Here is a 12,460-nt window from a genome sequence, read left to right as displayed (position 1 = left end):
AGTTGTTAATGCTGTGCCAGAGCATGCTGCTAATGGGAGTGGGAGTGAGAGTGAGAAAGAGATCCAAGCAAGTGGATCTAATCAGCAGACAAAGATAGAGAAACTAGTCCCAGTCATGCCCATGGTGTACAGTTCTGTGCAATCGTTGAGGAAATGGCTGACGACCAATCCAAATGTGCTGATGGATCTTTTTCTCTCTACTAAATTCTTTGTGGGTGAACGTGCTATTGGCAGACAGCCAATCAATTTCATTGGGTATTTTGTAAATGTATCGAACTTTGCGTTGTGCAGCTTGTACAATGCTCACGTACATTTCAATATCTACTTTGGTGTTTTATGCCTTATTTTAGCATTCCTGTCATGTTTTGCTGCGTTGTTTCATTTAAATTGCTTAATTTGAACTATAGTATTGGATTTCAAGCAAAAAATAACTTCTAATTAACAAGAGTAGACTGCATTTCACTTCAGCAGCAATGGTTAGTTACAGTGTGTCATTTTTGCAACATTGTAGGCCTAAGTAAGGGAGTTTGAGTCTGAAACTGTAAGGCCCCGATATTACCAGGGAGGCAGGATGCCAGCGGGGGGTCGACTGGGCTCATGGGTAACTCGCCCAGTGAACTCGGTCCGTTCCCCACGTGATGGCAGGTAAATTGAAGCCATTTACCGTGGCTTCCGGGTTTCCCGTCGTCAACCTGCGCAGCAAAGAACCAAAATTATAGAATGGAGCAGACCAGGGAAAGGCTGCTCCCAGATTTACCGATGCCTCACTCCAGGTCCTACTGGATGGGGTGAGGAGGAGGAGGGATATTTTCTACCCGGCGGACGGGAGGAAGTGGCCCGCCTCAGCCACCAAGAAGGACTGGCTCGAGGTGGTGGAGGAGGTCACCAACAGCAGCAACATCTCCCGCACCTGGATACAATGCAGGAAGCGCTTCAATGATCTTACTAGATCAGCCAAGGTGAGTACACTTACTCATTCTCCTACACTCCGTCTTCCACATCACCGCCCCCACCCCACAACTCCTTCTGCACTGCCAAAACTACTCTATCACATCACTCCTCACACCCACTCAAACCTCATCCTCAACTTACCTGCACTTACTCATCTCCCCAGTACTCATCCCATCACTACCACTCTACCCAATCCTCATACAATATCATGGTTCTGTCTCATACTCACCCTCTGATGCATCTCTTTCACGGTCAGCCTCACCCAAACTAATGCATTCAGCGGTTGGCCACGTCACCATCCCTCACTCATGCCTCTCTACTTTCTCCCCTAATAGGAGAAGAGAGCCCAGAATGCACGGGAGAGACTGGAGGGGGGCCGCAACATCTGGTCGTCCTCACAGACAAGGAGCAGGAGGCTCTTGAACTAAGCCGCACCCTTGAGTGCCTGTCCATCGGAGACGCCGAGACTGGCACCCGATAAACATCTGGTGACAGAACTTTAACATTCAGCGCTCACAAAAGCAAATGATGTTAACACGCCTTGCCATCTTCAGCACCTCAACATCTGTCATCATGCTTAATATTGCCTTCTGTTCTCTTACAGGGCCTTTAGTGACTGCCGTGACAGCGGAGGGCGATTCCTCAGAGGACCCGCCGGCCTCTGAGGGGGCACCGTCACATCAGAGCGAGCCATCCAACAGCGCAGATACACACACCTCGGTCACCGCACACATGTGAGCACGAGCAGATACTGGTGGCAGGGGCAGCTGTGGAAAGGCCACGTTGGTGGGAGCACTCTTTTCCAGGTTCTGCTCAGCTGGACACAGATGCTGAACCCTGGGGGCCATCCATGAAAAGTACAATGATCGAGAGGCAGCAGCGCATTTGCGAGGTGCTGGAACAAGTGCCACGCGCTCTCTCCACAATCGCGCAGAGGATGGAGGAGTCCAACTCCTGCATGAGTGGAATGGTGGCACAGGTACAGGAGGGGATCTCTGAGATAATGTCGCAGGTAAGTGCGGGAATGTCTTCTATGGAGGGAAGGCTAGCCACCATGGAGCTTCAAGCACGGCTCACCAATGATTCCATTGAGGCCCTGACAACTGCCCTTCGGACTCAGGGTGAGCAACTTTCTGCCGCCTTAAACAGGCAGGCAGATACTCTGGCTCTGGCCTTGAAAGCTTCACACATGTCCTCCAAACTGTCGTCCAGCAGAGTGGTAGGAGTGGTGTGGGCCTGGCCTGGGGGAGGGAAGATGGCAAAAGGGGACATGGAAGTGGGGACGCCACTAACAGCGCCTCCACGTGTCACCCATTGCCCCCCTCTCAACCAGTACCCACAATGCTGCCTGCAAGTGGCCGAGTCTGCCCCTGCACAATCTTTGGAGGGGCCCTCACGGACACCGAAACCCAGAGTGCGTAGGCCCAAAGCATCAAATCAGTCAGGGCATGAGCAAGAGCAACCTGCCACTACCTCTGCTGCAGTCACAGGGGAGGCACCACGTAGGAGTACTCGTAAGCTTAAAGCGAAGGTTTAGTGAGCGCAAAGGGGATGCACAAGGGTGTTTGACGGTTTGTCATTTTTTAAATTTATATTTGATTTTTGTTAATGGCACATTAAATATTATTATTGTCACCACTACTGTCACATCTTGGCCATTTTTGACTGGCTTGTGTAATAAGGCCCTTTCATGAGGTTCACCATGAACACCCACACTTGATGCCACCCATTGGGTCAGTCTACAGTGGGTGTATGTGTAGTTGCACAACTATTTTGTGCAGGGAGCGGGGGAGGGGGCTGGTGTGGCCGCTGGTCTGTCCAGGTGGTGAGGACTGGACTCTTCACAGCATCTGATGTTAGGAGAACTGTTCGCATATCAGTGACTCCCTGGCCTCACGAGTAGCCAGGTGAGCCGCTGTTCTGCCCATGGATTGCTCCTCCTCTGCCTCCTCCTCCTCTGCTTCCTTCTCCTCTTCAATATGGGTGGCAGATGTGAATGGGGTCTCCTCCAGCGGCACGCCTCTCTGTTGTGCCATGTTGTGCAGGGCACAACAGACGACTATAATGCATCCCACTCTGTCTATTGAAGCGCTCCCCCTAATGATCAAGGTACCTGAAGCGCATCTTGAGCAGCCCTATAGCGTGCTCAATTGTAGACCTAGTAGCGATGTGGCTGTCTATATATCGACGCTGTTGCTCGGTGGTGGGGTTCCTCAGAGGTGTCATGAGCCACGTGTGCAGGGGGTATCCCTTGTCCCCGAGGAGCCAGCCCTTGCGGGTGTTGGGTGTGTGGAAGAGGGGTGGGATGTTGGACTCCTGGAGGATGAAGGAATCGTGGCAGCTGCCAGGGTATCTGGTGCACACTTGAAGGAATCTCTTGTGGTGGTCACAGATGAGCTGAGTGTTGATGGAGTGATAGCCCTTCCTGTTGATGAACAGTCCTGGCTTGTGTGGAGGTGCTCGTATTGCTATATGGATGCAATCGATTACACCCTGCACCTGTAGAAAGCAAACCACAGCGTGGAATCCCACTGCCCTCTCCTTCTAGCTGAGGTCATCCATGGGGAAGTTGACATCGTGCGAGGCCCTGCGAAACAAGCTGTCGGTGACCTGCCTTATGCACTTGTGTGTAGACGACTGAGAGACCCTGGCGATGCCCCCGGTGGCATCCTGAAATGATCCGGAGGCGAAGAAGTTGAGGGTAGTGGTGACTTTGACAGCGACAGGTAAGAAGCTGCTGCTCAGACCAGCCGGGAGCAGCTCGGCACGAAGGAGGCTGCAGATGTCCGTGACTACCTGGCGACTGACTCTGAGCCTCCGTATGCACTGCTCCTCAGAGAGGTCCAGGAAGCTGAGCCTCGGTCTGTAGACAATGTGGCGAGGGTAGTGCCTCCTGCAACGTCGCTCTCTCTGTTGTTGCCCTCTGCGCTGTTGTGTAGTTGCTCGTGGCATGGCACTGTGTTGTTGAGCTCCATGTGGCGGACGTGGATGGCGTGCCTGGTGAGGCTGGTGATGTTGTTCGTCCTTGGATGAAATGATGAATGCAGCTATGGCGCCCCCCCCCCATCCTGACGGTGTGTTTGAGGGGGTCCGCAAAGTAGGTAAATGTGTTTGCACAGCAGAGTTTAGGGTATAAATTAAGAATTTTGAGTGGAAAGACAAAGGTTTTGCAGCCAAAACTCTGTCTGAAGTGACAGAGTGCCCTGCGGCAATAAATGACGTTTTCTCCCCACCTGTCAAATAATCCTTTGCATCTCCCACTGGCTGCTGGCTGAAACACGTCTGCTCCAACAGGGACTGTTTCCCACAGCACAGGAAATACGCTGAGGATCCTTCAAAATTGCACCCCTGCCAAAATCTCCACTCAATGAGGTTAATCAAGTACCTCAACTATCTACCTAACTATCTAAAGCAGCATTCCGCCGGCTTTAGTTGCCGGTGGAGTCCCACATTCGGGAGCTGCGCGCACACTCGAGTGTGTCACTGGGGAACCCGGAAGTCAGTGGGTTGAAGCCGGGCTCCGAACCCACTCCGGGATTCTGCCATTTTAGGAGTCGCCCCGCCCCCAATGCACCCACTCGGCCATCCGAAAATCGGTCCCTAACAGTGGGAAAGCTTGTTTTTCAAAAGTAGTGCTAGTCATTTCAGGGATTGTTGATTTATGAAATGAGTTTAGCCCATAAGAAGGGGAAAGTTAGATAATGTGTTATTTTCATGTTACAAAGAGCGACAGGGCAGAGGTAAATCTTGTTGTGAAAATGGTACTTTTTTAAATCATTCTTCAGGATGCGGGCATCACTGGCAAGGCCGGCATTTATTACACCTACCTAGTTGCCCTTTGAAAGGTGGTGTTGGGCCTTCTTCTTGAAGCGCTCCAGTGAAGGTGATGCACTGTTCATTCATATATTAGATCGAAAATAAACCAGTTTGTTATCTTACACTTGGTTTTGTCTCACCAGAGTGCTTTTCACTCCATTTTCCGAAAGATAGGAGAAACGTGTGAGGTGGCACTTGCATGATCACAGTAGCACAACAAAAGGTCTTATTGTTCCAGCATTGGATCATACTAATGTTTAGTGAGATCTTGGGCAGCAAAGGGAATGTGAGATCTACATATGGGAATAACCAGTGATGCAGATATGAAATTTATAACAGGGATCCTCAACTGAATCCTGTGCACCTGTTTCCTCTGCTGGTGGGATGAAGTCACAGGGCTGAAACAGCTGGCAATTGATTCTGCTCTTCATGTGAGCATGACAATTGTCAACTATTAATGGGCCTTTTGTGCCTTGTGTAAGGAAATATAATTTCTACACTGCCACATGTCAAACCTATATCACATGTATATTTTGTGTAGTCCCTTTTATTAATCAAACATACTCTGATGACATTAACAGATGAGAGGTATTGTTGTAACCTCACATATACCTTGACTCATTGTACCATATTTATTTTTGATATGTAACTTTTACTGTCTTTATATGATCACCGTTCTGTATTAATCAAACAGTTTATGGAATATATGGTAACTAACTTGCACAAATGAGTTTTGTAAGTTTTATAAGGCTTTTTGCTTCTAAAGTAATTAACAGACTGGTGGAAATTGCCAACATAAACAGTTGCACTCACAGGATGAGACAGCGGTCCAAGCTGTCAAATGGCCAACAGTCTTAAAATAACAATGGGGCCTCAGATTTAGTGGCTTAGGAACAGACAGGGAGTGTGAGATAACAGGCCCAAAGTTGCTGACTTCTGCCTTGAAAGAAGCATAACAAGATAAGGTAGGGAAGCAGTCCATTTTCATTGTTGTACACCAATGATTGGTCAACTAAGGGGTATGGCATCTTGAAGGCCATTCAATCACCCCTAGCCCGCGAAAGATGGAGATAAGGAGGGGGCCGACTTGTCTTCCTTTGTCTAGAAAATACACAACGTCTTACTGGTCACCTCGCCCTTTGGAAAGACCCCGGAAGGGTAAACACCTGTGTCAGTAATAGCCCCTGTGTCCGCCCCCAAAAGAGGCATAAAAAAGAGAGATCCCTCACAAGAGTCAGGTTGTAGAGAAGAAAGGAAGACGAAGTTAGAAGTTGCAGAAGAAGTTAGAGAGAAGAAAGAAGTTAAATGAACAGGACCAAGAATTACGATCTCTACCCAGAGGACAATGGGTAATATGATTCCTTGTTTTCTGATCATTACCGCTTAAATATTTGCATTGATCCTTGCTTTTGTTCAAATAAAAGATCGTCATTATAACCAATTGGTGTCAGGTCGAAATACATAAATCTCACACTTGTGATGCCAGGCTTTGGTCAAAGTGATCAGCCACTCCTCAAAAAGAGCACCAGTCAACTACACCTATTTTTGTTATTTCTGTATGTTATTGGCAGACTATTTTCGGGCCCATATTCGGCACTGGGTGATTAGCACCCACCTGGAGCAAGAGGCTCAAGGATCGATAGAACTTGGTCATCGGACCCCATCTACATACTCGGGACGAGCTGCTGGCACTGGTCACACTTCCAATAGGCAGCTCGCTCGATGGCAGAATCCAATTTAGGGTTGTCTGCCTCACTGGCAGCAGCTCTTAGGTAAGTTAAGGGAGGGGGGTTGGAACTGGCTACGGGGCGGTGCTGATCATGAAGACCATAGAATTGGGGGAGCACTCCTGCTCCTCCTGACTCCACGGGAAGCTTTATCTTTTAAATTCCATACTTTTAGTTGGCAGCCGCAGGGGTCACTGAAGAATCCTGAGCAGGGCAGGCCCAACGCCTGTTCACGCGTACAAAATAAAGAGGCCCAATGCATCTTCAGCAACTTTCTCCTTTGCATTTCTTCAACTACCATCAATGCCAATCCTTTGAAATGCTGCTAAATTATTCTGCACAACCACAAGTCATTCTCAACACGAATTATAAATCGAACATAAGCAATTTATTTTTCTACATTGTTATGCACACGTGATGTCAGTATGTTTTACCGCTGTGCTTCCTGCTAGTGCTGGTGGATTGTGTGCCATGTCTAGCTACTAACCTACTACTTCTTCAAAGTGATTTTCCTGTGAATGAAGTAAGTGATGGCTGATTGCAGGGTTTCAGTGACAGGCGGCTGGGATTCTGGTGGCCCTATACTTTTTTTGCACTGTTTCTTACAATAGCACGGCAACTGATTCAGTCACATCTGCTGCTGCTGCTTTAGATGACTGGTCCTGACTGCTTTATGACATATCTACTGTCACTTTCACAGGAATACTGGGTAGGCTGGATGTGGCATTGCCCTGAGAGATAGTCTCATCCATGCCTATTCCAGTCATACCACTGCTATTGGGCATACCTCAGCATGTCCACTGATCTGTATGGAACAGAAGATTGTGAATCCCTGCCTCAATGTTCTCTCAATACAATCATGCAGCATGTTGAAGCCAGATAAGGAACCCTCTTTTACATTTGAATCCAAGGCCTCTACAACAGCAATCTGATCATTAGCAGTGATACTCTCACTGTGCTTAAGATCTGCATCACTAACGGTTCTGCTGCAGATCACACAGGAGTTGTCATACACTCTGGCATCTCCTGAAAGAGGAGATGGTTCGGCGACAGTCTAGATACATGCCCACGTGGGAGAAAGGTGGGGCAACTAAAGCCAGAGCTCCCTGGATTACAAAAGAGAGAGAGTAAGATGAAGCCGAAAAAAGGGACTTATGACAGATGTCAGGTTGATAACACAAGTGAGAACCAGGCTGAATATAGAAAGTTCAGAGGGGAAGTGAAAAAGGAAATAAGAGGAGCAAAGAGAGAGTATGAGAATAGACTGCCGACCAACATAAAAGGGAATCCAAAAGTCCTCTACAGACATATAAATAGTAAACGGGTAGTAAGAGGAGGGGTAGGGCTAATTAGGGACCATAAAGGAGATCTACTCATGAAGGCAGAGGGCATGGCCAAAATACTAAATGAGTAATTTGCATCTGTCTTTACCAAGGAAGAAGATGCTGCCAGAGTCTCAATAAAGGAAGATATAGTTGAGATACTGGAGGGGCTAAAAATTGCTAAAGAAGAGGTACTAGAAAGGCTAACTGTACTTAAAGTAGATAAGTCACCCAGTCCGGATGGGATGCATCCTAGATTGCTGAGGGAAGTAAGGGTGGAAATTGCGTAGGTACTGGCCATAATTTTCCAAACATCCTTAGATACGGGGGTGGTGCCAGAGGACTGGAGAATTGCAAATGTTACACCCTTGTTCAAAAAAAAGTGTAAGGATAAACCCAGCAACTATAGGCCAGTCAGTTTAACCTCGGTGGTGGGGAAATGACTGGTCCTGACTGCTTTATGACATATCTACTGTCACTTTCACAGGAATACTGGGTAAACTGGATGAGGCATTGCCCTGAGAGATAGTCTCATCCATGCCTATTCCAGTCATACCACTGCTATTGGGCATACCTCAGCATGTCCACTGATCTGTATGGAACAGAAGATTGTGAATCACTGCCTCAACGTTCTCTCAATACAATCATGCAGCATGTTGAAGCCAGATAAGGAACCCTCTTTTACATTTGAATCCAACCTTTAGAAATGATAATCTGGGACAGAATTAACAGTCACTTGGACGAGTGTGGATTGATCAGGGAAAGCCAGCATGGATTTGTTAAAGGCAAATCAGGTTTAACTAACTTGATAGAGTTTTTTGATGAGGTAACAGAGAGGGTAGATGAGGGCAATGCAGTTGATGTGGTTTACACGGACTTTCAAAAGGCATTTGATAAAGAACTGCATGGTAGGCTTGTCATCAAGATTGTGGCCCGTGGAATAAAGGGGGCAGTGGCAACATAGATACAGAACTGGCTAAGTAACCGGAAACAGAGAGGAGTGGTGAACGATTGTTTTTTGGACTGGAGGGAGGTGTACAGTGGTGTTCCCCAGGGGTCGGTGCAGGGACCACTGATTTTCTTGATATATATTAATGACTTGGACTTGGGTGTTCAGAACACAATTTCAAAATTTGCAGATGACATGAAACTTGGAAGGGTAGTGAACAGTGAGGAGGATAGTGATAGACTTCAAGAGGATATAGATAGGCTGGTGGCATGGGTGGACACGTTGCAGATGAAATTTAATGCAGAAAAGTGCAAAGTGATACATTTCGGTAGGAAGAACGAGGAGAGGCAATATAAACTAAAGGGCATAATTCTAAAAGGGATACAGGAACAGAGAGATCTGGGGGTATATATTCACAAATCGTTTAAGGTGGCAGGGCAGGTTGAGAAAGCGGTTAAAAAAGCATACGGGATTCTAGGCTTTATAAATAGAGGCACAGAATACAAAAGTAAGGAAGTCATGATGAACCTTTATAAAACACTGGTTCGGCCACAAGTGGAGTATTGTGTCCAGTTCTGGGCACCGTACTTTATGAAAGATGTGAAGGCCTTAGCAAGAGTGCAGAAGAGATTTACTAGAATGATTCCAGGGATGAGGACTTTGGTTTCGTTAGTAACTTTAGTTACGTGGATAGACTGGAGATGCTGGGGTTGTTCTCCTCGGAACAGAGACGGTTGCGAGGAGATTTGATAGAGGTATTCAAAATCGTGAAGGGTCTAGACAGAATACATAGAGACAAACTGTTTCCATTGGTGGAAGGGTCAAGAACCCGAGGGCATAGATTTAAGGTGATTGGCAAAAGAACCAAAGGTGATATGAGGAAAAACTTTTTTACACAGCGAGTGGTCATGATCGGGAATGCACTGCCTGAGGGGGTGGTGGATGCAGATTCAATCATGGCCTTCAAAAGGGAACTGGATAAGTACTTGAAAGTAAAAAAAAATTGCAGGGCTACAGAGATAGGGCGGGGGAGTGGGACTAGCTGGATTGCTCTCACACAGAGCCAGTGCGGACTCGATGGGCTGAATGGCCTCCTTCTGTGCTGTATCGTTTCTATGATTCTATGACTCCATGGTAGAATGCAGTGTAAAAAACCCTTCATCCATGACTGCAGAGATCTAGTTAGTGGACTCCTGCATACTCTTCACCAGACCTTACACAGGCACAAGTGACTCATGTAGACAATTCTGCTCAGACAGCAAGTTCCTTTTATAAGCAGGTCCTGTGATGCCTGAATCTTTAAGCTCTGCAACAGAGTCAGGAACCATGCTGGCCTTTTCAGCAACATGTACCTGCTCTTCAGCTGCCACCACCACTTGCTCCACCTCACATGTGCACTCAGGCTCATTGGGGTAGATCTTGACTTTGTGCGATAGCGTAAAATGAGTGATAGTGAGTTACAGGGTTGAAAAATACAGGTTTCATACTGATACAAAAGACTTTTGAGTTAATGAACATTAAAACTGTAGTAATCTGTTTCTAGGCTGTTCATCTTCTATCTGTGTAGACCAATTTTAAAACTTTGGATAAGTGAGATTTTGATTTTGATCCATTCCTTACAAACTCTGACTCATCAGACTTAAGAAACATGAACTGAACCACACAATCCCCTCATAAAAGTACAACTGAAACCTGGAGCAGCTCCAAGTTTGCGATTCTCAAAAATATGAATCTCTCAATTTTTCCACAAAAGAAAGTCAAAATTTTATCTGAGTCATTCTCAGGGAGGAGAAAAAGTTGGGATTTCACAGTACTGAATACAGTATGTTCAATGTCAGTAACTATTTTAAAAAATAAAATGTATTTTTTTTGGCTGTATCAATTATGTTCCATAGCTGTCCACTTTTACATATTAGGACTCTGACGAACCTTCATCATTTGCAACATACCATATGAAATACCATTAATGCAATACATTCCTTGTTCCAATAAACCACTTCCTTGAATCCTAAATTAAACTTATATAGGGAATCTACTATGTTTAAGACATTTGCCCCTTCATCTTGCTGATTGGACAAAATGAAGTGCACCGCACTTTAAATAAATAAGCTGTTGTTCTGAGTGTGACAAGGCAATGCATTCACATGCTGTAAAAGGAACCATGAATCACAGTGCTTTTCCTATACGCTCATTTATACGCCAAAAAGACACATCATGTTTCGTCTGACTCTTGATAAGTTGTGAAACTGTAAGGACTCTTGTTAGAAAATGGCCTTGAATTCAAGGCTTGTGGCCAACATAAACCACCACTCTGACTGAGCAGTTTATAATTTTCTCATGCCAAGAAAACCAGTGTCTACCACATCTACATGATATTTGACTTAATTCACTGTATTCAGTGTCTACCCTGTTGCTAACCTTTACATTTTAACCAAATTTACAATGGTTTAATGCTTAAGATGGAGAGTAATTTCTCCAAGTCATAGCTTTCCAGTTATATTAGTTATTTTCTGATCAGCTGATTCCAATGTAAGGGCAGTTTTTAAGGATAGATGCCTCCCATGAGAAAAAGAACTTTCTCTTAATAAATTTTATGCTGCCAAAGCTTGAATCTGCTTAAACACAGCTATAGCTACATAGAACTTAGAGCACAGAAACAGGCCATTCGGTCCAACAGGTCTATGCCAATGTTAATGCTCCACACGTGCCTCCTCCCACCTTAAATTATCTCACCCAATCAACATATCCTTCTATTCCTTTCACCCTCATGCGTTTGTCTAGCTTCCCCTTAAATGCATCTACGCTAGTCGCCTCAACTACTCCATGCGGCCTCCCGATATCCCCAGCATCACAGAAGCCAGTCTTCAGCCAATTCGATTCACTCCACGTGATATCAAGAAACTGAGCGCAGTGGATACAGCAAAGGCTATGGGCCCCAACAACATCCCGGCTGTAGTGCTGAAGACTTGTGCTCCAGAACTAGCCGCGCCTCTAGTCAAACTGTTCCAGTACAGCTACAACACTGGCATCTATCCGACAATGTGGAAAATAGCCCAGGTATGTCCTGTCCACAAAAAGCAGGACAAATCCAATCCGGCCAATTACCGCCCCATCAGCCTACTCTCAATCATCAGCAAAGTAATGGAAAGTGTCGTCGACAGTGCTACCAAGCAGCAGTTACTCACCAATAACCTGCTCGCTGATGCTCAGTTTGGGTTCTGCCAGGACCACGCGGCTCCAGCCATGTCCAAACATGGACAAAAGAGCTGAATTCCAGAGGTGAGATGAGAGTGACTGTCCTTGACATCAAGGCAGCATTTGACCGAGTGTGGCACCAAGGAGCCCTAGTAAAATTGAAGTCAATGGGAATCAGGGGGAAAACTCTCCAGTGGCTGGAGTCACACCTAGCACAAAGGAAGATGGTAGCGGTTGTTGGAGGCCAATCATTTCAGCCCCAGGGCATTGCTGCAGGAGTTTCTCAGGGCAGTGTCCTAGGCCCAACCATCTTCAGCTGCTTGCTGAGTTGCTGCAGTGCATCTTGTAGATGGTACACACCGCAGCCACGGTGCGCCAGTGATGGAGGGACTGAATGTTTAAGGTGGTGGATGGGGTGCCAATCAAGTGTGCTGGTTTGTCCTGGATGGTGTCGAGCTTTTTGAGAGTTGTTAGAGCTGCATTCATCCAGGCAAGTGGAA

The sequence above is a fragment of the Heptranchias perlo genome, chromosome 14 (assembly GCF_035084215.1).
Source record: "Heptranchias perlo isolate sHepPer1 chromosome 14, sHepPer1.hap1, whole genome shotgun sequence".
Classification (NCBI taxonomy): domain Eukaryota; kingdom Metazoa; phylum Chordata; class Chondrichthyes; order Hexanchiformes; family Hexanchidae; genus Heptranchias; species Heptranchias perlo.
Note: the sequence above shows the minus strand (reverse complement) of the source record.